General features: G+C 51.3%; 1 protein-coding gene across 7 annotated transcripts in view; it reads left to right on the forward strand.

The window, feature by feature from the left end:
- PHACTR3 (phosphatase and actin regulator 3) overlaps window positions 1-22,896 on the forward strand; it is a 245,187-nt gene that overhangs the window by 75,294 nt on the left and 146,997 nt on the right. The window contains exon 1 of one of the 7 annotated variants that reach the window (XM_070486199.1): window positions 9,170-9,372. The exons of 5 other annotated variants lie outside the window; for them this stretch is intronic. The gene's annotated coding sequence lies outside the window, so the exon portion shown is untranslated. Of the gene's footprint in view, window positions 1-9,169; window positions 9,373-22,896 lie in introns of those variants that run through there. One more of the 7 variants, XM_070486201.1, reaches the window with a different exon arrangement.

Below are 22,896 nucleotides of genomic sequence, written 5' to 3' on the forward strand. Positions count from 1 at the left end.
GGGCCACCTGGTTCTGTTTCACGGGAATATAGAGTTGGACGTAGGGTCCGAGGGATAATTGAAGGGCGTAGAGAGGGAAGGTCAGGAGGATTCCGTGTCTGAGGCCACCATTTTGTGATAGCTGTGTTGGGCTATGGCAGGTGGAACAGAAGGAGCTGAATGACAGAGAGACACATGGAGACAGAGAGAGAGAGAAACAGAGAGATAGACACAGAGACAGAGGAAGCCAGAGAGACATAGTGAGAGAGAAACGGAGAGAGAACTGCATCTCAGGTGTAGACTGGAGCAGGGCAAGGAGCCGGTGTGCCCAGAAGACGTGGGGGGTAAGCCTGGGTGGCCCACATCCCAGGGGATCTGGTTGTCCTTTTCCCATCAGCTCTCTGCACTTGAGCTGGTCTGAATGGGTTTCTGATCCTTACGTGATGTGACCTCTGAAATAATGACTCCTATCACGATCACACAAGTCACACTTTATCATCACCCTTGCAGTTACCATTAAGCAGCGTCCACTGACCCCATAGAAACCCACTCTTGGGGATTGATGTGTGAGGTTGCCCAGAGAAGGCATAAGCGGTGCTGATGGTTTGGACAAGTAAAATGGACACAGACCACTTGGAGATCTGGGCTCAGAGGAAGAGCCTCAGTAGCTCAGGTGATAATATTCTATCAACAGTAAGGCTCCAAGTTGTCATTTAAAGCTCTCTCTTCTGCCTCGGGATGGGCTAACCACAGAGCACGGGGAAGGTGAGGCCGAGATGTGAACCTAAGTCAGAAGTGAAAATCAAAACCCAACCAACCAACAAAACCCCTCAGGAGCATAGCTGCCCAGTGGGTGTTTGGCTCACACGCGCCCAGCACAAACAACAGTGACGGCCAGGAATGCCTTCTGTGAGGGCGCTTTGCTCCGGTGTGCGCTGTGCCCCCCAGGCTCTGCTGCCCCATACCCAGCCTATCTCATGTACATCTCCTGCTTGCCTTCTCCTGGCGGGGGGCTTGGCAACCCCTGGTCTGAGCAGTGCAGCTAGATACACGAGAACCAGTGATAGATGCTCCTAGATGCGACAGGACCCATGGTGGGAAAGGGCCAGCCCTCGCCAAATGAATTCAGTCCTCTTGATCACAAGGGGATGGCAGAAGATGGCCTCTGATCTTCCTCTCTATCCAGGAGGTCCATGTAGAATACCGATTCCGTACTGCTCTCCAGGTTTTTCTTTCAGGGTAGCCTGTCTCTGGGGTTTAGGTCTTGTGGACCACAGGAGGCAGGAGTACAAAATTGGCTGCACTGCCCAGCCTCCGTGCAAAGCTTCGTCTCTGTCATGCTGAAGATTCCCTCTGTGTCTAACCAAGAGTGTGTCCTGGGGAACTTAGCTTTGTATGAGTCATTCAGACCCACTCGAGCTTCAGACTGGGGATCTTCCGCTTAATTACTGGCTGGGAATAACTAGTGGATTCTGCTGAGTCGGTCACAAGCACGTGCTGGGAGGTTGGGCTCCTTCCTCAGGCACGGTCGGGTTTGTTAGTGTTGTGGAGGTGGGCACACAGTAGAGGGGAGGTGCAGGTTCCCACTACCAGCAGCGATGTGATGCCCGTCAGGGTCGTTGGTCTTTCTCATGGGATGAGGGGCTGCAGTGGTGCAACCCGTTGCTCAATGGCCATTTTGATTTGTTCCTGGGAACACAAAGCTGTCTCCCATCAGAGACATACGTCTTCCCTCTCTATGGAGGCTCCCTCTTCCACATTAGACCAGGTTCTCCCACAGTAAGCTCCTTCCTGGTAGGCAAATCAGGAAATGACATGCGTGCTGAGAGAGGTGGATAATTCAACAGAGTAATAAAAGCTTAAGCTTTGGTATAAGACTGATGTGACTTCAAATTCTGCCTCTCCCATGGGCTTGCTGTGTGACATCAGCCTGGTGGCTCACCCTCTCTGAGTCTTGCTTCCCACATCTGTAAAATGGGGACAAAGACTGTCTCTACCCCTTAGGGCAGGCAGAGCACTCAGTGTGGCACCTGTGAAGAGTAGGTGTTCGGTAAGGCTAATGATGACAGCGTGGATGACTGTGAGATTTCCCAGGATTCCAGATCTCAAAACTTTTGCTTTTTTTATGCACATTAAACTAGAGATTAGACATGGATGTCTTTTTTTTTTTGCAAGGAAGGATTCGCCCTGAACTAACATCTGTTGCCAATCTTCCTCTTTCTTTTTCCTCCCCAAAGCCCCTGAGTACATAGTTGTATATCCTAGTCATAAGTCCTTCTAGTTCTCCTCTGTGAGCCACCGCCACAGCACGGCAGCTGACAGACGGGTGGGGAGGTTCCACGACTGGGAAGTGAACCTGGGCCCTGAAGCAGGAGCACAGAACTTTACCCACAGGGCTGGCTCAGAACATTTTGTTTTTTGAACAACTGAAGATAGGGTTAATTACCGGTCACCTGCGGATGTAAAGTGCTTACTGCTGCTCTCCTTTTGCCTAATTTACACTCAAGATGAGCCTCCGGAGTGGGGACTTGGACCCATGGATGAGCTGCCATGAAAGCTTTCTTTTAATTTTGTTTTGTAGCAGCTTTATTGAAATACGGTTCACACACCATTGAAAGTGTACAGTTCAATGGTTTTTAGAATTCACAGAGTTCTGCAACCATCACCATAATCGATTTTAGGATATTTTTATTCCCCTCTCCTCCCCTGCCAAAAGGAACCCTGGGCCCATTAGGAATCGCTCCCCACACCCCTGGCCCACTGATCTGCTTTCTGTCTCTTATAGATTTACCTGTTCTGGATATTTCCTATAAACGGAATCGTACAATATGTAGCTATTTTGATTGGCTTCTTTCATCTCACATAACGATTTTGAGATTCATCCGTGTCGTGGTGTGTGTCAGAACTTCATTCCTTTTCATGGCTGAGTAATATTCCATTGAATGGATGTACCATACTTTGTTTATTCATTCATTAGTCAGTGGACATTTGGGTTGTTCCTGTTAACTTTTTCAACCTCAGTTGCCTTTCACAGCATTCTCGTTTTGATATCTCTGTCCGCCTCAATTGTAAGGTTCATTAGTTCATCTCTCTCTGTCCAACAAATATTATGCAGCACCTGGTGTGTCCTGATTTTCCTGTGAGGCACTTTTGCTGTGAACTAGACAGAGAGACCTTTGCTGTAACGGGGGGCGCGTTCGAGTGACCAGTATACAGACAGTGGTGTGATACAGCATGGGGTGGTGAAGAATGCTGGGAGGATGGGCAAGCCGACTAAGAGAAGAGAGTGCTGCGAGGTCTGTTTCTGATGTGGTTGTCGGGAGGGCCTCTCGGAGGAGGGGTGCGAGCGAAGCCGTGGAGTTCACTGGTCCAGATCAAGTTGAGAGATGGGTGGATTACGATGAGCCTTCAAAGGGCTGGAGATTGGGCAGAATTTTGAGGCAAAAGGCCCTTCTGACTCCCTGTTAAACAGCCTGCCACGTGGTCTATGCCACGTGTCCTCAACACTTTCAAGTATAAAGGGCAACGGTTTAGACACAACATCCACCACTGGGCATCCTCGATCCTGTCGATGCCTCCATGTTTCCTCTGCATTTGGCCTTCTCAGGGGTGAGGACAGGCATTTGCTGCTGCAGGCGCTTTCCTGCCTCCCTCCAAGAGGTGGTTTCATGTAACTGAGCTGGCATGGAGAGCACGGCTTCTAAGTGCGTGCAGGGCCTTTGTTTGCTGAACTCCGACAGCATGTGACGCCTGGGTGTACGGCCGGCCCACACGCTGTCTTCTATTGTGATTACTTGTTTACAGGTCCATACACCCAGCTGGTCTTGTGTTTTCTATCTCCTACATCTGTCCAGTTATCCCATCCTCGCTGTCCTCTCCGCGACCTAACCCGCCAGCCCCTGTGCCCGGACAAGTGCAGGACCGCCTGCCTCTTCTTCCCGCGTCTCCTTGGCGATTGTGCATTTTTGTTCCCAGGCTGCGGACTGGAGGTGTCCTTTGTACATCCTTGTGCCCTTGCTTTCTGAGTGACCTTGTGGGCTGCCCCACCACCCATCAGTTTCTTCTTGGTCCAGCAGGAGGGAACATTTGGTTCCAGGGAGAGCCACGTGGTTCTTGTTTTATTTATTCTGAGGTCTTTTCGTTTAACTTCAGTTCCTAACATGAAAAATCGTAGGAGCCAAATTGGCAGAGGGCAGATTTCCAGGATATTCGACCTTGCTTGGGCCTTCCTTAAGTGGCTTCCTTGGCCTGGGCCAGTGGGAGCCATGGCTGTCCACACGTTTCATGATGAGGCCAGGGTGCAGCTCTGTCCCAGGCATGCCTCTCCCTCCTTGCCCAGGAGGCCCAAAGGGAGACAGGTAGTTTCTCCTAAGACGTGAGTCCTCCTTTCTCTCCTGGGCCTGGGGGAAGCCACATGGTCTAGAGGAGGCCCATGGGCGCCCTGTTCTCTAAATCTGGTGGAAAGGAAGGACAGAACCCAGAGGTCCAAAACAGGGGCCTGTGGGCCAAGTTTAGCCTATAGACTTGGTTGGTTTGGCTTGAACGGGGTGTGTGTGTGTGTGTGTGTGTGTAATTGAAGGAACATTTACAAGTTGGGGGATTTCACACACACGTCTGGATCTTCTGGCTTGGCTTGTACACCTCAGAGCCCCTGGCTCTGCCAACCCCATGTTTCAGGAGGACAAGGCTGTCAGTCTGTGTGTTCGCTGCTTTGTTTCCAGGGCCTAAAACCGCCCTGGGAGGTGCTGGGAGGTGTGTGTAAATGGAGGAACAGACGGCTGAGTGTGGCTGCCCGCTCCGGGCAGAACCCGCTTGCCCAGTTTGGAGAGCCCCCACCGCTGTGTGGAGAACTCACAGCTGGGACACCTCACTTACCCGTGCATCTGGCCTGGCCTCTGGGAACAGCGTGGGCATCAGGGGTGCACACAGAGTATCCTCTTTTATTCTAAAATGTGAACCCTCAGATACAAATGCTTTCCAGAGTTCTGCTGTGAGAAAGCCTAGATGCCCGCGGCTGTGACCGTGCCTTTCGGGAGTGCCCATAGTCTCCAGAGGGGCCAGCCGATGTTATTTGCTGTTCTTGGCCAGGGACGTGCCCATAGCGTGAAATGTCTGTGCTGCATGAGCAAGAAGAGGGCACGTTGTTCAGTGGGCAGCGTTCTCCTTGTTACAGGTTTTCCGATAAGAATGAGTCTCAGACCTCAGTGAGAGGCACAGGCTGCACAGCCCCTTCCGGCCGTCCCTGTATTCTCCCGCTAGAGCAGCGGGCTCCACTGCTGTGCTTGGGGCGAGGTCTCGAGACCAAAGGGTTGTCATAACAGAGTGGGGAAGTCCTATTGCCGTCGAGTGGATAGAGACCAGGGATGCTGCTGAACATCTCATGGTGCACGGGATGGCCCCACCTGGAGAATCATTTGGCCTCAAATGTTGGTAGTGCTGAAGCTGAGAAGCCCTGCTCCAGAACCACAGTGCTCCAGAACCACAGTGCTCCAGAACCACAGTGCTCCAGAGCCACAGTGCTCCAGAGCCACAGTGCTCCAGAACCAAAGTGCTCCAGAACCACAGTGCTCCAGAGCCACAGTGCTCCAGAACCACAGTGCTCCAGAACCACAATGCTCCAGAGCCACAGTGCTCCAGAGCCACAGTGCTCCAGAACCACAGTGCTCCAGAGCCACAATGCTCCAGAGCCACAGTGCTCCAGAGCCACAGTGCTCCAGAACCACAGTGCTTCAGAGCCACAGTGCTCCAGAACTGCAATGCCTTGAGTTCCTGTCCCAACTCTGTGCTTTGTCACCGTGTGCCATCCACCTATTACCTCTCTGAGCCTCAGTTTCCCATCTCCAGAATGGGGATGATGGTAATGCCCACCTGTCATGGCGATGTGGGTTTGTAAAGGAGATAACCTGGTTCAGCAGTCAGGGAGGGTAGCTATGACTTTCCAAAATAGTCACGGGGCCAATAATCTAACCCTCTACCTGGTGTTAACTGTGACCTCGGGCACATCACTTGCCCTCGCAGAGCCACGTTTCCTCGCCTGGATGTGATGGGGAGCAGCAGTGCCCCCTGGGGTGTGGGGATTAAATGGGACCGTGCCTGGACTGGGCAAATGGAACGTGATGACTCATGTGAGCAGCGCCGTCCTGCCTCTCCTCCCGGAGGAGCCTGGCTCTCCGCAGATGCAACTGTGCTCTTTGAAATACAGCTCCCGGCCTCCCCTCCCCTCCATCCCTGTGCCCCACCCTCATCAGTGAGTCAGGTAAGTACAGCCCTGACCCACGCACTCCAGCAGCATTTAGCAAGTTCGCTGTTTCTGACCTCTGGTGGATGGACCCCAGAGTGGCTCCCACAAAAGCAGGGGGACAGCTGGAGGCTGCTGTGGGCTTCTGTCCAGAGGTGGAGTTGAGGGCAGCTGCCGATAGTTCGGATGTGGCTGTTCTGGCGGATAGTGAGGTATCTGAGGGCAGGGGCACCTCATTTCACTGTCTCTCCCCAGCGTCTGAATCAATATGGTTTGTGAATTTGAATAAACTTGGAGCTTTGGGGGCATGTTTCTGGGACAATCCTAATTCATTTGTCATCTTCTCATGATTTTTGTGTCAACATGGCAGGAATGTCCCAAGACCAGGTTCCAGTCTCCTTTCCACCTGCTGCCTTGCTGAGCCTCTTGGGGCCTTAGTTTCCCCACCTGTAGAATGGAGATAGAACCCCTCCCTCCTCGACCTCTTGTGAGAATTCAGAAAGACCCGATATTGGAAGACCCTGGCAAAGTGGTGGGCTCCTGAAATACGGATGGAAGGGGCCTGATAATGATCGTCTCCAGGATAGCTAGTCCTGGGTGCTGCACGCCTCCTGGGAGCCCGGCCCTGTGCTAAGCGGAGTGTCCACCATTAACCTCAGTCTGGCTGAGTGCACCATCTGGCTCAGTGATATAAGTGCAGATCACAGCCTTGGGTTCTCTTGTGCCTGCTCCCCGTCAGGTTCTGGGGCTCCGCATGTGGCGAGTGCTCAGTTGGTTTGGGGGTTCCCCAAACCAGGCAGCTGGATGGCGCCCCTGGGACTTGCACCTGGCCTTGCTTGGTGCTCCCTTGGGACTGTCTCTGAGCTGGAACAGTGACTCAGGGCCACTGGATATTGGCGCTTCAAACTGCAGAGGGTCACACACAGGCCTGGGGTCAGACAGAGGTGGTTTCTGTCTCCCTCTCAAGCCACCTCTTAATGGGTGGCCTTGGGCAGCTCACTCTACCTCTCTGAGCCTCCGTTTCCCCACTGGACAGAGGCATCACAGAAGTGCCTGCCCTCGGGACCATCCTGAGTGAGGGTGAAGCCAGGAGAAGTCGCAGGGTCTTGGCACAGCGCCTGGCAGAGAGAGCCCTGCACTTCCAGTGGCCCAGAAGCCTCGCGCTGCCTGCAGAACTGCCTTAAAATGCATCGAGGGAAAGTAAACCGTTTAAATCTCATCTGTGCTCTTGGCCGAGATTCCAGTCCTCCGTTTTCCTTAAGTGGAAAAGGGGTTCCACCAACCTCAGCCATAAGTGGCGGGCTGGCTCCTCGGGGCCTGGGCTCCCCGCCCCCTCCCCCAGGCGGGACAGCAGTGGAGGCGCCATTAGCAGGGCCAAGCCTCTCTTCTAAAAGGCAGGAGCAGCCTGTCAGTGGCTGCTGGAATTAGAGGTTTCCAGAGAGACCCCAGATGTGGAATAACTCCCTAAAATGTTCAGAATTAGGGTGCTTACCCCAGGCATTGTTCTGAGGGGGCCTGGCTCTCCTCTGAGCCCTGTTCTTGGGATTACCCTCCAAGCCCCTCCTGTCCCCCTGCCCCCTCCACACCTTCCTTTTCCTCTCCCCCTCTTCCCCGCCCCCCTCCTATTTCTCCTCCCCAGTCTCCCCGCTCAGCTCCTGGTTTTTGAGTCTTTACTGTGTGGTAAGCAGTTTGCAGATGTTGCCTCAGCTCATCTCACGCCAGCACTGCGGAGGGGTGTCCTGTCACACAGTCGGGTAAATGGACCTGCAGAGAGGGGAGGGATGCCCCAGCTGCAAGGTGGCGGAAGCACAGCTCAGACCTGGGCCAGCCTTGCTCCGGACCCCCCAGCACCTGAGTTGCCTCCCTTAGCAGGAAGGATCTAGCCCTCCGGGTGCACAGTGAAGCTGACTCTTCGTAGCAAGAGCGTCATTAATCGGTTCCTGGCCCTGGACTAAGCTCTTTAGGGCCTTTTGCCCCCCTTTGCAGGTGAGAACACTGAGGCTCAGAGAAGTGGAGTCGCTTGCCTGAGTTTACACAGTTCCACAGTGGTGGGGGCGTGATTCCGACCCACAGCTGCCTTTCTCCAGAGCAGAGGTTGTCAACCAGGGCAGTTCCGCCCCCCAGGGGACGTCGGCAATGTCTGGAGACACTTTGGCTGTCACAACTGGGGGTTGTGCTTCTGGCACCTAGTGGGGAGAGATCAGGCTTGCTCCCAATGTCCTACGATGCACAGTACAAGCCTGTGGCAGAGAAATATGTGGCCACCGATGTCAGCAGTGCTGAGGCGGAGGACCCTGCTCTGGGTCCTTCTCACCGGGCGCTCACTGGAGGATCATGTGCTCCCACCCCTAAGCCAGCCGTGGAGGTACCTGGACTTGATCCTGGAGCTTCAGCTGAGCCTGTGGGACTGACCTCCCGCTCCGACCCAGACCTGGGCCTGGATCACAGGTGCAGTGAGGGTCCTGGCCTCTGCCTCTTTGGTCCTGAGGTTGGGGGTCAGAATCCCATTCTGCCTCTGTGGCCCCCCGGGGCTTGGCCACTGCAGCCTCACGGCTGGGCATGGCCAAGGTGCCCTCTCTCCAAGGTCAGTGTGGCAGCAGTGGGGGCAGGGGCGAGAAGAGAGAGCACCCCTATGGTCCGTGGACCTTGCCCGAGGCCAGGGGAGGTTGCTGGTGCAGTGGGTTTTGTATGTAGATTTAGGGCTTTGGTTCCAACTTTTCTGCCAGACTCCAGCCAGCTGCCAGCCTGGGCAGTGTCCTGACAGTGCTGGGTGACAGTGTTGGGTGGGCACTGAGCAGAGCAGGGGGCTTGGCGGGGACTCGCGTGGGGCGCTTGGTCCACTGAACTGATTGCTCAGGCCCTGGGCGGCCCTCCTTGCCTTCACCCTGCACTCCTGCAAGGTCTATATTTAAAAACGTTTACAGATAATAACGGTGTTCAGCCCCACAAGGCAGACAGGAGCTCCCTGACGATTGCCGCGCTGCGCTGCTGGAGGCTCTCTCGGGGAGCTGAGGCGGGCCTGAGCGCTGCGGGGGCTCCCTGCCAGTCACTACCTCCCAGGGAGGTTTGGGGAGACAGGATCTGGGAGCCTACAGGGAGACAGAGTTTCCTGGGAGGATGAGGACCTTCATTCAGAACCAATCTGTGACCATAAAGTAAGTGGAATTTCTCCAGACGCTCTGGGGGAGGGAGGCAGTGGGCATCCTTTTGTGGGGAGGCCTCTTAAAGGCAAAGTCTTTGCAAGTGGTAACAGCAGCAGGCCAGCCGACAGCCAATGGCTTTTCTCCCCCTTTGAATCAAGTGGCAGGATTGGGGTCTGGGCTGCGGGATAGGTGCTGCCCTTCTCCCCAGAGATGGGTCATTTTTATGCGCCTGGTGGGTCAGACCAGGGTTAGCCCGCAGCCCCGCGCTTCAGCCATAGAGCCCAGAGAGAGTGTTTAGTTTCCACATGGATGTTATTCTAACCTATTACTTCTGGGCTAAAAATAAAAATTCCACCTGGATGCCTTTTCATCTCCAGCTTGTAAGATTATTTCTAGGAAATAATAGATTGTCATTGAAGTCCATTTGACTGCACGGGGTCCTATTTATTCTAAAGCCAGGTTTTATAAAAATTCAAAGTAGGGGAGGCCTCCCACAGTGGAGATTTAAACCTTCATGTAGTGTCTAGAATAAATATTGCACTATTAGGAGTCATTGTGCCTCCAAAATCTCCACCACAGAATCCACAGAAGGGTGAGGAGCATACATTTTGCTTTCTGTGATTTTGCATTTAGTATCATTTGTGCATTTTTGGTTCTGAAAAATGGTTTGCAAGTAAGGTTGGATATCTGGAGTTGGGGCCAGAGAAGGAGATGGGGAAAGTAATTCTGAGTGTTAATATGGGTCATGTGAAGTTCTTGGAAGCAAAAGTGGTTCCCGATGGTGCTCTGCTGTGTTTCTAAGCTGCAAGTTTTGGGGCCCCAAGGGAAATGGTGATTCTGGATCCTAGGGACTTTAGGAGAGTGCGGTTGTCTCCGTGCCAAACCCCGTCCCGTGAACTGCTTGCTTTCTTAGGGGGAAAGGAAAAACGGTACTTTAGCAGTCCTCTCGTGGAGTGTCCTTGGCGTGTTATTCTGCAGGAATGAATTAATGGAGTCATGCAAGTGCGTAAAGATGGTAACCACTTACAAAATCTAAGAATAACAAATCATAAAAAACACCACGATTGAAGTTCATTCAGAAATAGTCAAGGGTATGTTGTTTGATTAAAGAGAGGAGCGGGGGACTATTGTCCTGGAGCCGTCATTTCGATTGTCACCTAGGTGTGGCTCTCAGCTGAAGCAAACATTCCCAGTAAGACATTCTGCACATTTGCTGCTGTTTAATTTGACAACTTTTACCAGGCAGGCTAAAATAAGAAACCCTTATGAAATGCACTGTTTCTTTACCATAAATTGTCTTTCCTCCCAGAGCCACACCCACTGGGTATCTTGGCAGTTTGTGGTTCTCCGTCTACATCTATGTGCAATAGATAGACTTTTTTGCAGGTTTTTTTTTGTATTAACTCTTTGGTTACCAAGCAGTTCAGCCCTGAGTCAATATTATCGACCCACAGGCCGTGACTTATGGGGTTTTTAATCATGTTATTATTACATAATGCAATAGCTTTGCTTGTGGGGTGACTGTTCATATCGTGTGTGCTCAGAATGCTCTATTTTTAAACTACAGGAGCAACCTGCTCGCTCCTGCCTCCCCTGAGGTCCTAGGCTTTGCACCCGTACCGTTGTGGGCATGAAGACACATGACATATGGACAGAGCGAGCTCCTCCTGTCCAGGGCCTCCTGGGACCTCAGGAGTGGCTGGAGGCAGTGTCTTTCCGGGCCTGGAGTTGATGAACTAGAGCCCTTAGTGCTCAGCCCTGTCGTGCTATTTTTAGCTCCCTTTCTTCAGTGCATCTTGACATCATCTGACATGTCACAGCTGAATCCCATCTATTTGCAGAGGTTACTGTGTTCTGCAATCTGTGTTTTGTGGGGCAGAAATAGTCTTTGCCTGAGCATATTGCATTGTTATTACTCAGGCAGGAAGTGAAGATATTACCAATTAGCTTCGAAAGATACATACGAAATGAAATCTATCCTTTTATTTTATTTCTCTGCTAGTTTTCCCGGCCATGAGCACCTTGGGGGGAAGGACGGTTCTTCCGGCTTCTGGCCCAGAGAGCAGAGCGGTGGTTTGCAGATTTTTCTGCATCAGAAGCCCCAGGTCACACCAGCCATTGCAGGCCCCACGCGCAGAGTTTCTGATTCCGCAAGCCTGGGTGGGCGTGAGAATTTGCATCTGTAACATGTTCCCAGGTGACGCTGCTGGTCGGCCTGCTTTTAGAGACACAGCGTAGATTGTGTGGAGGTCAGTAAATATTTAGGGTGGGAGAGGCCTCAGTGCGAAGAGCCCCTCAGACAGGGGAGCACGAGATTCTCTGGGTCGTGGATCCAGTTCACGTGGTTGAAGATGAAGTTGATGGGAAAAGAAATTGTTTAAATAAAAACTTTAATAATGGGGGCTGGGTGTTAGATGATAAAGGGAATTATTCTTGGTGGTGTTAGATGTGATAATGTTATTTTAGGGGGATGAAGGCTGAACTGTTTAGAGGTGAAGTTTTGTGACTTTCAACAACTTACTTTGAGATCATTCAACAGAACCGACAGGCTGTAACAGAAGGATGTGTGTGTGAGCTTATGAGGCACATACAGCGAAATAGTAACAATTGCTGAACCTGGGGATGTTTGCAGTACTATTAATCCTTTCCTCTAAATTCAAAAATCATGTTAACATATTAAAAACAATAGTGGGGCTTAGGACATAGCCTTTCTTTTTGTGTGTGTGTGTGTGTGTGCATAATAGCGAGTATGTCAAGATGATGTGTGTGTTTAGAGCTAAGCTGCTCTGGGGGGTATCAGGCACATATGTGGACACACACACAGCTCTGCAACGCTGTTGATTGTAGTTACAGTTAGTCCTCGGGATACGGTTATGCAGCTGGCTCACGTCTCTGTGGGGTTGTCTTATTACTGCTGGCCTAGAGTTCTCTCCCAGAACCAGGTTTAATTTTATTTATTTGTTTATTTATTTATTTAAATTGCAGTAACGTTGGATTATAACATTATATAGCTTCGTTTACATCATAATATATTTCGAATTCTGTGTAGATTACATCATGTTCACCACCCAAAAACTAATTATAGTCTGTCCCCTCACATGTGAGCCTAATCACCCCTTTTGCCTTCCTCCCTTCCCCTATGGTAACCACCAATCCAATCTCCAATGCTACATGTTTGTTTGTCGTTGCTTTTAGCTTCTACTTATGAGTGAGATCATAGGGTATTTGACTTTCTCCCTCTGACTTATTTCACTCAGCATAATACCCTCATGGTCCATCCGTGTTGTCACAAATGGCCGGATTAAATCATTTCTTATGGCTGAGTAGTATTCCATTGGAGCCAGGTTTAAAAATGTGCCAATTCTTACCTGACACGTACGCTCCCTAGTTAGTTGTCTCCCTGTGAATTAACCCCCCAATTGCTAACAAGAGGATTCCATAAATGCAGGGCCTGACACACTGGGAGAGAACCTCCTGGAACCTGGCTGGGGACAAAGAGATGGATAGCATTGGTTCTAGCTGGAGAGTTCTGCTCCCGGAGGGGGAGTGTGGCCTGGAGGAGGGGCTGCAGGGCTCACGTTTAGGGGGAGGTAAGCCTGGGCGTGTGTGGGATTGGGTGGCCCCCGGGGCCCTGGGAGTCACAGCCACCAGGCCACTGAGGAAGTTCTCATTTCCCTCCTTCCTCCTGCTCCCTTCTCTCCTTGTTTCTTTCCTTCTTTTTCCACACGTGGCTTCTGGTCTGGGTAAATAGCACATTAGGAATTCAGAATTGTTAAATTTCACTCTTTGAAGTAAAACCTTTCGGTCTGTTACTTCCTGCAGCACCCCACGCGGGGCACATGCCTTCCCACCGCTGCTCCGGGCCTGACATTGCTGCCGTTTTACAGATGGGCAAAGTGAGGTTAGGAGTTTAAGTAACTCGCCCCTAATGCCAGTCTTGAGCCCATGTTGCCCCCAGGCCCACGTCCTTGCTCACTGCTGTGGTGGAGACGGCGGGGCAGGGTGGGGAGTCTTCTGGTCTATTCCAGGCTCTGCTGCTCACCCCGGGCCTGGCCTCTCACCCTCTCGGGGCAGACGGCCCAGTGCTCAGTCTCCAGTGCTCAGCCTCAGGGCTTGGATGCCGGCTGGCCAGGTCGTCTCATGGTGAGGAATGAGCGCAAGCCTTCCATGCTCATGCCTTTGCTTCACGCGGTTTATCCTGTGAGCTGCTAGGGCTCCTGGCCCCTTTGCAGAGCTCCCATCCAGGACTGCATGTGGGGATGTGGCTGGATCTGTTCTGAAATAAGTTTAGTTGTGTGCAAGTTACTCTCTTCCCAGGGCTCGTGGGCTACTGCCTGGTTTTGTAAATAAAGTTTTATTGGAACACAAACAGGCCGTTGCCTGTTTTCTCTGACTGCTTTCCGGCAGAGCTGAGTAGTTGAGACAGAGGCCGTAGGCCCACACAGCTGGGAATATTTACTGTCTGGCCTCGTGCAGGAAAAGTTTGATGACCCCTGACTTTTTCCATAGGGTAGCTCTCTGGGTGGAAATTACACACACACACACACACACACACACACACACACGTGCGAGCCAAGGAATTGCAGCAAGATGTTAAGAGTTGTGGAGTCTAGGTGGTGTGTATATGATCGTTCATTATACTATCTTTTTTCTACTTTTCTGTATGTTCAAATAATTTATAAAACATTTTGATAACTGTATCATGACCACCCCAAGGTCTCTAAAGGAATGCCACAGGGCTCTGTCCTAGGTGCTGAACCATCAACATTTGCCTTAATAAATTGGCAGGTTAATCAACTGAGTAAATGATAGAAATCGATAAAAGCTTTAACAGTGTGGCCCACATACTTGAGAGTCAAACGAGTATCTCAACAGACTGCTTGGGAGGTGGAGCCAACCAGGAGAAGTTGAATGTTGATAAGCTTCAGGTCCCCAGCTCGGATTCACAAAGCTCAGTGCCGGGCCGTGCAGGGAGTGGGCCTCTGAGTTTAGCGGAACCGACGTCCGTCAGGTCCCTAGAGTGTGCACAGCATTCTGGCTGTTGGGACATTGGTGAGCAAAGCCGACGTGATTGTGGCCCCTGGGGCCTGCTGCCGGGGCTGGGGGGAGACAAAGGATGAACAGACCCGTAACCAGTAGAGAGTCGTCCCGCAGGTTGGTAATGTGTTGGGGGAAGCGCACAGGGCGGGAGAGCAGGGTGAGGGGAATGGAGTGTGTGGTGGGCAGTAGCCAATTGAGTACTGACTAGAGGGTCAGGGCAGTGTCACTGAGGAGGTGACATTCGAGCAAGGGCTGGAAAGTGGTGAGGAAATGGGCCATGTGGATGTCGGAGGAAGAGCCTTCAGGATGGAGGAGCTGCCAGTGTGAAGCCTGAGTGGGACCCCATGGTCTGGGAAGAGCGAGGGGCCCGTGGTGGCAGGAGAGAGGCAGGAGTCTGCGGGGACTTTGGCTCTTGCTGCCAGCATGCTGGGACGCCATGGGAGGGTTTGAAATCAGAGACACACAGTCCAGCGTAGGGGCCAGGGACCCTTCAGGCCGTTGTGTGGGAGCAGGCCAGTGTAGAGGCAGGCAGACTGGTTTAGAGGTCACGCTGCAGTCTGGGAGAGATGTGGTGACCGACCACGGCGAGGGCAGGATGCGGGTGCAGGTAGACGGTGGAGCCAGTGGGATTGGCTGAGGGGGTGGCCCAGAGATGGAGGGATGGTGGGGGCCCAGAGTGACTCCCAGGTTTTGTCCTGAGCATCAGCAGGACAGTATTCCCTTCCTGGCCTGCGAAGGGAAGGCCGCGGGCAGAGCAGGGTCGAGGAGAAGCTCATTTTTGCGTGTGGGGCTGTGGCCTCTGTTGGACACCCTCCGGACACGGCACAGTGGCGATTGGCCCGAGTCTAGAGCCAGCCAGTGGCTGGGCCGAAGCTCTGCACGGGACAGAAACTGAATCTGTGCTAATGTGCCTTCCAACTTAGCCACTTGTCTGCCACCTTTAGGATAGTTTGGTGATTATTTTCTTTTACTCCAAGTCTATTATTTTTACCTAAACTCACTTTAAAAGGAAATCTTTTGTTGCGATGTCAAATAGAAAACCCGTATCACTTGCCTTTGATAAAAGGTAACCATAAAAGTAAAACAATGACTATAAAACATTTAGTTCCAACTAGATGTGGTCTGCTGCGAGGGACCTGGAGGACGCTCTCTCCTCCTTAGAACACTGAGATCTACAAGTGTCAGGGGTCCGAGTCATTGTGGCATCAATCTGAGACTATCACTAAATGTTCTCAGGGAGGATTGAAAAGGAACTAACTTCTGTTGCTTGTGCTGGGTCCATGAACCCCCTAAAATCACCTTATCCCCCCTTGGATCTGTCTGTGTCTGGCGCTTGGGGAGATGCTGAGCTGAGCAGCTGATCCATAGAGAGTGTACATGATAAGGGAGCTTGGGGTCTCACTGGACCCTTGGGTTCACTTTAGGACCGTGTGTTTTCTGAAGGGTTTTGGCAAACTGGAATTTGCAAGAACACTGAGAGGGACTGTGGCTGTCTATTCTAGAACAGACTCTGGGGATGACAATCTTGGAAAGAAAGGGTGAGATTTGTCCCCTGTGGTTCCAGAGGGTGGCCCGGGACCTGCGGGGGAGATACAGGCAGACAGCTGTCACTTCCCTCTCAGCACACACTTCCTCTCTGAGAACGCTCGTTGGAGGGTTTTTTTTTTTTTTCCTGAGGAAGATTGGCACAGGGCTAACATCTTTGTATGTGGGTCGCCGCCACAGCATGGCTGATGAGTGGTATAGGTCCATGCCTGGGAACTGAACCTGTGAACCCAGGCTGCTGAAGCAGAGCACTCCAACCTTAACCACTATGCCATGGGGCTGGCCCTTGGAGTTTGTAGTTTTAAATTAAATAATCTGCTTCCTGACTCATTTCTTTCTTCTGGGGTGTTTCTTTTCCCTGTCTGTTTACTGTGGTCTCTTTTTCACATTGCAGGCTTTCCTCGAATGCCACAGTTGACCTTTTCTGCTTCAGGGTGAAGCAGCAGAGAGCTTTGCATGCACATTGGCCCTGCACTCCCAACAGAGCATTTGGCTTCAGGGTGTTCTGACCCAGAGCCGGCCTTTGTGCTGAGGGGCCCTTGCAGCATCTTTACAGGTGGTCTGGGGACAGGCACAGGTGGTCCAGCATTTTGTCCCTGGAGATGGAAGCTGCCTGAGTTATCTGCTGTTCACCCTCTGGTTGATGGTGAGAGAGAGTGCTGACAGTCAGGGGAAGTGTGTAGTCAGAATTAGGCTTTTCTTGGCGACAGAGGGATTGGGGGGTCTCTGAAGTTCTTCCTGTTGAGTGTTTGCGTAGTTTTGCCTCTGTGACCTTTCCTGCAGGAATCCTGCACGTTTGATTCCTCACTGGGCTGGGAGCCCCTGGAGAGGAGGGTCTGCTCAGGCTTCTGGGGATGCTCTGGAATGTTGTTGGATGAATGGATGGGGGATGAAGGAATCTGCCACTGAGGCAAACTGCTGGACTCAAGGCGGCCAAGCCCAGCCTGGCCCTGAGGTCCAGCCCCCATGTCTTTGCTGGAATGTCCTCTCTGCTCTCCTTTGCTCTCCAAGTCCTGCCCATGCATCCAGGCTCCCCTGTTTCATGAAATCTTGATTCACCATCTCCACCTTTGTCCCTGGCTCACGATGAGCTTTATGGCTCCTCTGTTACCATGCTGCTCCGACCAGCTGTCACTTGGCTTCTGGGCAGCTGCTCCCACTCCTGCCCTCTGTGGGCCACTTGCTGCCCACAGCCCGAGAGTCTCAGATCTTGACCCTGCCTCCCAGTGCCCTGGATGAAAACCAGACTCCCCACCATGGCGGCCGAGATCTGCCTCCCTCACTGCTCTCACCTCTCATCCCTGGGGCGTGGCAGCCATGCAGCCCGGCGGTCGGGAGCGTGAACTCTGAACCCCACATCGCCTGGTTTGAACCCTGGCTCGCTTCGTGCTTGCTTCGTGCCTTTGTTCTCATTTTCCTCATGTGTAAACTGGCGATGGTGGGAGTACCTGCACGCAGGTTGTCCTGAGGATGAACAGTGAGGACAGGAATGCGGGGAGGGTGCCCGCACGCGGTTGGGGCCATGCCAGCCTTTGCTCTGGCTGCACACAGCATTTCTGCCACTTTGGCCTTTCTTCCCATTCCTGGAACATGTTCCCAGGGTTGCTCCTCCTGTTCCTTCACTAAGAACACTTGTCCCCTTGCTTGTCACTTGGTCAGCCCATTATTCTTCGGGTCTTAGGTTGAATGTCACCTCCTCTGAGCAGTCCTCTCTGATATGATACCCCATTTAAAGTGCACCCTCCATTCCCACATTCTCTGTCGTGATCCATAGTGCTTCTGTTTGCTGGGGTGTTATTTGCTCTGTCACGAGGGTGGGGATCTTGCCTGTTGTTTCCTGCGCTCTTAGTGCCTGGACCAGAAGGCCACCAATAACCCTCAGTTGGCTGAACAAATGAAGGCATGAATGAATGAAGGCATGAATGTGCAGACACTGAACCATGGCGGGAGGGGCTGTATCGTCCACACGGCATGAGGTGTGGCCTGGACCCTGTGCCTGCCTTTCCCTATGTCTGTGTTCTCCTTCTGGGTCCTAAGGTGCTGGCCTCAAGGGCAGGAATGCCGCTCATACCATGTGGTAGACCCTGCGAGGTGTCCGGTTCATAGGGCGCAGTGTGATGTTGTGAATGAGACTGAAGGGGGAGAGGGGCGTGGGCAGGAGTGTGGATCTGGAGTCTACTGCCCACGTGTGATCCTGACTCCTGCGATTCATTAGCCAAGTGACCTTGGCCAGCTCTATTTTATCCCTCGTGCCTCATCTGTAAAATAGGGGAAATAATAGTACTTGTCTCAGGGGTTGTTGGGAGGATTAAATGAGTTAGTTATATTTAAAGGAACTAGAAGAGTGTCAGTGCCTGGCACACGCTAACTGCTATGTACATGGGAGCTGCTGTGATGGTGTTGGTGGTGGTGGTGGTGGTGGCGATAATGTGGTGGTGATGAGGATGATGTTTTGTAGTAGATTTCAAAATGAGGAGTAAAGCAGAATTAAAGAAAAGACCAGTGAGTTGATGGGAGGAAGCTAGGATACAGGAAATGTTTGCCAGGGAATGAATGAGTCCTGTTCGCACTATCAGATGGATTCAGACTCATGAACTTTACTGAAACTGAAATATACTGAGCTGATGGCAGGGTCCCTGTTTCCCAGAGTGTGGACGCCGCCCCCAGCAGGAATCAGAGATGATTTTCCAGCAGTTTGTCTCACACTCTCTTTGGAATAGGACCTGTTTTAAAATTGCCAATCTGTTGCAAAACTGATATTTTTTGTATTGTGGAGAGAAACATTGGGACACTTCACCCTTAAGGACAGAGGGAGGAGTGGATTGGTACCTGGGACAGATCCTGAGCCAGTTGCCACTGGCTACACATAATTCCCAGGGGGGCAGTGATCCTGGATGCCCTGTGAGCACCACTGTTTTCTTTGTCACTCAGATGGGGCTTTGACCGTCACGGGATCCCGTGGTCAGACGGCTCTTCCCTTTGAATTCTCTTTCAGTCTTCTAATGTATCAAGGAGAAAGTTTTAGTTTGTGGCTGGTGTGTCTTTGACAGCAAACACTGGCTAATTTCCCTTTTCTGACAAGCAGAGAGCAGCCTCAGGCATGGAGCCCTTGACGGGTAGAATGTCTGCCAGAATATAATTACATTGACCTGTTTCCATTGTGTTTATTTTTGTGACCACTTAACATTTCTGGAAGTTGATTCTGATTTTCTTATTAAAGCAGGTGTAAAGTTTCTTTAATAGATAAATTTATTTAGTTGCAAAAAGTGAGTTGACTTAAAATACAAGTGATCATGCAGCTGATTGTGCGTATATGACAACAGTCATGGAAATGGTGTATGAAGGATTCTTGACAAATTTGCAAAAGACTGGTGGAAGGCAGGGGCGGGGAGGTGGGAACAGAAGGAATGGAAGTTGGGTCCTTTGGGGCCATGTAAGTTCCTCTCCCTCCTCTCTGATGGGACAGCGTTGGTGACATGCTGCTCTCCATCCCAAGCATCTGCTTTGTGAAAAAGCACAGAAAGACGTTATTCTTCATACCGGGGAAGCCTGCTTTGCTTTATACTTTGGATTCTGAGACTGTTGTAACTGATCGTATTTCTGTCTTCACTGGGGTTGCTAGGAATCCAACTTCAATTCAAACCTCCACTTTCTGCACAGAATCCTCTAAGTATGTGTTTTGTGTATTTAAGCATGATTGAGGAATCAGGTATTTTCTTTCCTCCACTTGTTTTATCTTTTTTTTAACTGCCACAGGCATTTTTGTAAGCTACCTCACCTCCTCTTTAGAACATGGTGGGGATAATGAATGAATGCTGAATAAATAAATAATGATGGGGCCGGCCTAGTGGCATAGTGGTTAAGTTGGCACGCTCCACTCTGGCAGTCCTGGGTTCACAGGTTCGGATCCCGGGCACGGACCTAGCTCTGCTCATCAAGCCACACTGTGGCAGTATCCCACATAAAACAGAGGAAGATTGGCTCAGATGTTAGCTCAGGGCCAATCTTCCTCACAGACACAAAATAAATAAGTAAATAAAGATGAAACCCTTTCCTCACACTGCGAGCCTGGGGGCAGCTCCATTGTTGGAGATATTCGGAAGTGATCAGGACCAGGAGGCAAGCAGAACATCGTAGGATGTGAGCCTTTGTTCTCTGAGGCTTGGGCTGGATGACATCATGGTTGTTCTGAACGCTAATTTCTGTTATTTGGTGGTGCTCATATCTCAGGCCTCTATTTAAGATACAACATAGATTTCTTCAAGGCACATATTTGCATTCTGTGTGGGCTGAGGTGCCTGGCTTCATTCTCTCTATATATACCCACACCATCCCATGGGTATTTTTAAATGCACGTCTTAAGAGCCAACTTTTCTGCAGGGTGCAAGCTTATCATTGTGCCAGGAGAGTTGCCATGGGGGTTTGCAAGGGCTGAGGGCAAAGACATTAACTCCTCGGGGGAGAGCCCTTCTCCTTGCAGACCTTGGCAGGGCTGCCCCAAGGGCCGCTCCCCGGGCAGGGCAGAACTCAGTGTCTGGTGGCTGTCATTACAGTTGCTGGAATGGCCAGGAGGCCAAATGGACTGAAGGGCAGGTGTGAGGCCAGGTAGGGAGGATGACTCAGACAGGAGAAAGATGGTTTGTCAAATAGTGGAGTGGGACAGAGACAGCAGTGGCTGGGGAAGTTGTTGAGCCCTGTGTTTTTTTCACGCTTGTCTGGGGATCTTTCAGAGAGTTTCATGGGGGTGCCCCAGGGGCCCGCTCAGAATGGAGGAGCACACCATCCTGTCCAGGCTGGCGTACCATCACCCATCCCCTCTCATCTGATTTGTTTGGGTGCTAGGATGCTGTGTGGATTGGTTTAGGGTCCATACTTGGCTGGTGGAAAACCCTGCAGTGGTCCAGCCCCCTCACTTGACAGTAGGGGAAACTGAGGCTCAGAAAGGGATCCCAAACCCTTGTCCTCCTGTGGCGTTCCCAGGGGAGGACACTGCTTTCTACCTGGCTGCTAAAGCAGAGACCTGGGAGTCAGCCTGCCTCCGCCGTTTCCCTCCTGGCCCATGTCCCTGCCATGTCTCTGTAGTATCCACCGCTGAGTACCTCTCAGGCCATCTGCTTTTCCTCACCTCTGCCACCACCACCACCCAGAGCCAGGCCTCCTCGTCTCTCCTCTGCAAGGTTGCAGCTGCATCCTGACCCACCTCTTGCTTCCCCTGGTAGGTCCATCTAATTGGGTTTCTGCTGGGTAATTGGAGTGATCTTTTTAAACCTCAAATCTCATTATGGCAGTATTCCCTACCCCCTCATGTTCCCAGCTTGCTTAAAATTCCTCAGTGGCTGCCCGTGACTTGTAGGATTGGAAAAAACCTACCTAAACTCCTCACCACCATGCCCGTCTGGCCTGCCCGCCCTGGCCCCTCCCTGCCCCTCTGGCCTCATGATGGCATGGTGATCCTTCCAACCTCAGGACTTTAACACATGCTGTAACCTGTGTTGGAGCTCTGACACATGAGCTCCACCCCCTGTAATGCACACAAACAGGTCTTTGCTCACCTGGCTGTTGCCCTCCCTTCCGTCCTCGTCCAAGCATCACTTCTTCACTAAGCTAGGCACACCTTCCTGGTCCTTTGGGACACCCAGAACTGACTGTCAGTGTCCAAGTTGGGGTTCTGTCTCTCACCCACTGGGCTCTCAGCTGCGTGAAAGCCGAGTTCACGTCCTGCCCCTCGTGGCCCAGGTCTGCAGCACGGTGACTGCCCAGGGTGCATCAGGTTGCTGTACGCAGAAGTCTGAGGTCCAAGCAGGAGATGCCTTCTTTCTCCTCATCGTCCTCCTAGTAAACCCTTCTGCACTGAGTCGCTGAAGCATCTTGTCCTGGAGTAGCTTCAGATTTGGGGTTCCCAGGAAAGGGAACCATCACCATCTCCAGAGCCCCCTGCCTTTTCTGTCCTAGAAGCGTCTCTGGTGCTAATACTTCTAATAATCAATATTTAGCTAGTTATTTGCTGTCTGCCAGCAACACTCCCGTGGTCAGGTAAGTTTGGTTGATCGAGCTTGCTGCAGTGCGGGAGGACATACTGCCCAGGGGTATTGGCAGCATCCCAGGGCAGAGGGCTGGGTGGGGCATGAGCTGGATGATTCTAGAAGGAATGAAGGAAGCAAAGGCCAGCCCTGGATTGGATATTGTCAAGAAAGAGGAGCCTTCCACTGTGGGGTGTCTCAGTGGTCGTTGTTCAGGAGGTGGGAGAACGAACTGGGGGGGATGTCATGGGTGAGAAAGCAGACTTGCTCACACTCAGGGGTCATTTGCAGCTGCCATATGGCCTTGCGTGTGGCCTGGTGGGAGCCTTGTCTCTGCTTTTGGCCTGCTCCTCGCATTGTCGGCAGGGGTGATTTTCGCCCTGCTCACTTCTCTGTTGTTTGTTCATCTTCCTTCTATTTCCGTTTACTTAATATTAGGGAGTTTTAGTTCTTTGTCTGAGATACAAGTTACAAATATTTGTTCTTGGTTTGATGCTAGTCTTTCAACTGTGCTTATAGTGATTTTTGTCATAAAGAAACTTTCACTTTTATGTAGATGAATTTATCAAGGTTTTCTTTCTTTTATGGCTTCTTAGTTTCATGTCATAGTTAGAAAGGCCTTCTCTACTCCAAGGTTATTTTTTAAAATGTTTTCCTTTATTCTTTTTATGCTTTTATTCTTTATGTTTAAAGCTTCGATAAATCTGGAATTTATTTTGATGTAAAATGTGAGGGATGGATCCAACCTCCTTTTGTTCAGACTGCCACCAATTGTCCTTAGTCAATGCCGCTTTCCTCTGATTTCATTGTCTTCTTTATAAACACATTAAATTCCCATAGGATTTGAGGTCTAAGCTTGGACTTTTCATTTTGTTCCACTAAAATCTGTCTATTTTTGTAACAAAGTCACATTGTTTTAATTATTATCACT

Source organism: Equus asinus, chromosome 15 (assembly GCF_041296235.1).
Source record: "Equus asinus isolate D_3611 breed Donkey chromosome 15, EquAss-T2T_v2, whole genome shotgun sequence".
Classification (NCBI taxonomy): domain Eukaryota; kingdom Metazoa; phylum Chordata; class Mammalia; order Perissodactyla; family Equidae; genus Equus; species Equus asinus.